The following is a 3,960-nucleotide window of genomic DNA, read 5'->3' on the forward strand; positions in this document are numbered from 1 at the left end:
TTGAAACAGCAGTAACATGTATCACAAGGGAAAAAATTGGCTCATTCTTACACCAGTGCAAAGCCATGGGCATGTCTGTCACCCCAGCCAGTACTTAAGCACCAAGTACACTGAGTAGAATTCATGGCACCAGCATTATTTGCAAGCAATGGATTTATGTACATAAGAAACTGTAAATCACATCATAAACACAGACGCAGGATTTAATGGACAAAGCTTGCGCTTGTAAAATTTGGCACCTTCTATCCATCTCCCCCTACTAATGACAGTTAGGTGGCAGAATCAGATTCCTAAAGGTATAAATGTGACACAAACAGCACATCAGGCAACTGAAGTACTATGAACCCACTGACAGGCCCAACAATGTGAAGGCAGAAAGCCCTGTTCCAACCTGACAGCTTCAACACAGACCCCACTCCAGATAATCAGCCTACTTACAAGGCAGGATTTATTAATTGCTGCTGCAGTCCCACAAAAGCTTATTTAACACAAGTCTAGCACACATCTGACCCAGTACGTATAGACTAGTGCTCAGATTACCATTAACATGAAGGTTTCTACACTGTAGACCAGCACATCATTTAAATATCAACTGACTACATGTGGGATCAACATCAGAACCTGTGTGCTGTTTTCCTTCAGCATACGTAACATACATCATGGCAATATTTACTTCACCCATCAGTGGGCAGGGGTGTAGATTTTGCTCCCAAGAATAATCAGTTTTGTGGGTCTTTAGCAGGGCAGCTTCACTAGGTCCAAGCAAGGACCATTGCAATGTTCTCCAGTCAGTGTCAATATGATTTTTAGGATTGCTTGGTCAGGAATAGAAGCAATTCTGAAGTGATCATCAAGATTATTAAAGTATATACTGGCAGATCAGTCTGCACCACTGACAGCTTTATAGCTGCTGTGATCACCTGTGTCACTGAGCTGCAGACACTGTCATTTCCCTATAAAGTTGCCATGGGTTTGACTTCAGACAGTCCTCAAACCACGCAGCAAGCATGTCTGTATGACTAGCCTCTCAACTCCAGTTGTGAGTTTAGCTTTCAAAAGGGGATGGCTGCAAGCAGAAAAAGGAAGTGACAAAACAGAAGGTGTTTATGATATAAGCAAAATCCAGGAAAATAACGGCAGAACAGCAAATCTACACCTTATCTACATGAATCTCTGAATCGGAGGATGTAAACAACAGGCACAGAACAAACTTCACTTGTTTATTTCTAGATCACAACGCACTATCCACCCCCTAAGCACATAAGCAAAACAGGATACAGGGTGTTACTGAATGATTTCCCTTGAAATCTGATTGAGAAAGATTAGAGCAATTAGAACAGAGTGACACACACTTTTAAAATCCTTAAATCACGATTAATGTAAAGTTTAACTTTTCTCCTAAGGATCATCTGGTGCCTCTGTGCCATTTTCAAAACAAGGCTGACACACACATCCCAGCCTCCGAGACAAAAATCATGAGACAGAATCCCCTGCCCTCTACTGGCACGGGAGCTGCACTGGAACCTGTGCACAAGCACAAACAGCACCTGAGGAGCTGTTTTAAAGGGTTTTTTTTAAACTATTATTTGCAATTTATGTAAGATTTATAATGTACTGAACACATCAAACTGGGAACAAAAGCTCACAGGTAAAACACTTTTTCAGCATCATTGCACTTCTTCCTGCAGAGCTAGCTAGACCGAGGATTCAAAATACTACTCCTAGCAAGATAATATATTCATTAACTGAAAGTAAATTCTAAGGGATTATCTAATGTTTGTCATGTTCACAGTGCATAACCACGAACTCCATGTGACAGATTTTTTTTAATTTATTTTTACAAAATTCTCTTCCACATACACTGCTGCTTTTAAGATTACAGTCATCCAAACTGCATTTGGCCCAAGAATAGAGACTCTGCCAAAATGATTTTCCAGCACCTTGATGCCAGAGGTAGGGAAATTCTTAGCCGGGTTTCTGACTCACTCACATCACTTAGAGGTGGCACCACACAAACCTCAGGACACCATGGCAAAGCATTTGCGGTGACTGACCATGTCACTTCATTTCTGTTACAGATCAATTTAATAGGTGTCGTCATATAACTCTGTGGATCTTGTGAGCAGTTATTACTGTATTCTCCCATTGGTGTAAAAAACAACAACAGCAGCAGCCAAAATTTGCACTGCTCTAATTATATTTCTGAATGTAAATCAGCTTGATTCCTGGAAAAAATCAAAGTAAATTCCCAATGTAGACAAGGCCTAAAAGGAATTGAATAAACACAAGGGTCCTGACTGTATATTTTATACAAAAGATAAATAAACTTTTAAATCACATTAAAAAAAAAAAAAAGCGGCCTGAAAAACAGCAGCTATTAAACAATACCAGAGTAATTTCCACAATGCTCATCTGTACCCTGAAACACATTCAGAATACACCCTGTTTTCAGAGCTGTCACACAACAAATGCAGATGTAAGCCTGCCATCCCTACACAAATAACAGAATATGACATTTAAATAATACCACTCTCAGGAAAAGAGGGAAATGCATATAGCCTACACTACATACAGCAGTTCTTTTTTAAAGCAACTCATCTGTTAGTTACCAAATAGCTAAAAGACCCTTGGGATGCAACAAAACAAAAGCATACAAGGTTCCAAGGAATCTACAGGAACACAATGCAATCACACCCATCTCCTTTTTACTGTAGGCATCTACAGCATTTTTAAAAAAAAAGTTTTTACAGCTTATTAAGCCACATCCTCAAACTACTTATACTAAATGTATTCACAGATAATTTCTACCCCTTTGTTTCTGTGTCAGAGTTGTCTGATATCTTAAATAGCTCTTCTCACACTCTGGTGTTTGTCTAACTCCTGACATTTACAGAGTGCAGAAGTATCCTCTTCAGCCATGAGCTTTCTAGGCTACATAAGCCAAGCTTTTGGTGCAGCAGAATCTAAGAACGAAGGATAAACAGGTAATTTAAACACATCTATTTGCATCTCTGCCTGTCTCCATAAATAACCTCCCCAAATAAATACAGTTTTAAGTATATAACAAACTTATTAACAAATCAGTTTAGTATTTTGCTAATAAGTTTATTACTTATGTTAATAAATTTATGAGGTGGTGTTGCCAAGCCCTGTGATTTGTTCCAGTATCTGGAACAAATTTGTATCCAGAGTTCCATTTTCTCAACTTTCAGTTCCTGGAGTTCTCTCTTAAAAATAAAAAATAAAAATTCTATCCTTCATGATTATGGATAAAAGCCTGCAGGTATGAGTCAAGCAATGGCTTGTAAAGCAGGAGGTCAGGACTGGCTTGTAAAGAAGGTCGGGATGTAAATAAAAATAGTAAGATTTTTTTTTAAAGCAAACATTAGTTAAAAACCCTCAAGATGAGTTAACTGAGTATTTTTTAAGATGCCACTGGCTGATACCCTGACAGAAAATACCAATAAAACATCTTACCAACTTGTCTGTATTCTTTTTGTAGAATTGCACAGCTAATAATGATCCAATCCTACTTCCATAGGTAAAATACTGTCTGATTTTGTTGTTTCAACATGCTAAAAACTATTCATGTTATAAATTCTACTTTCTAAGATCACAAGACAGGGAAAGGGCTTCTGCTTTATTAACAGAAAATTGAGGTAAAAAGGTAAGTGAGCAGCTTATGGCAGATCCAGGAACTGAACATCGATTTTAGATTTTCTGAGTTACGGTCTCCTGCTTTAGGCAGAAGGCTGGTCTTTTCACTTAACAAGCTATCGAAGCTCAAACGCTTATTTAAAAATTGGCAATGCAGCTCAGTAACAATGAACGAGCAAGAATACTTGAAAAAGAAGTCATCTTAAAGTTAAACCATTGGTCCTTCTAAAGTTAACATCTGCAAAAACTGGCCCCCAACACATTGTCAAATTTTTTTCCAGGAGGCTAATTTAGAATTCATAC

The sequence above is a fragment of the Phaethon lepturus genome, unplaced genomic scaffold (genome assembly GCF_000687285.1).
Source record: "Phaethon lepturus isolate BGI_N335 unplaced genomic scaffold, ASM68728v1 scaffold5261, whole genome shotgun sequence".
Lineage (NCBI taxonomy): Eukaryota > Metazoa > Chordata > Aves > Phaethontiformes > Phaethontidae > Phaethon > Phaethon lepturus.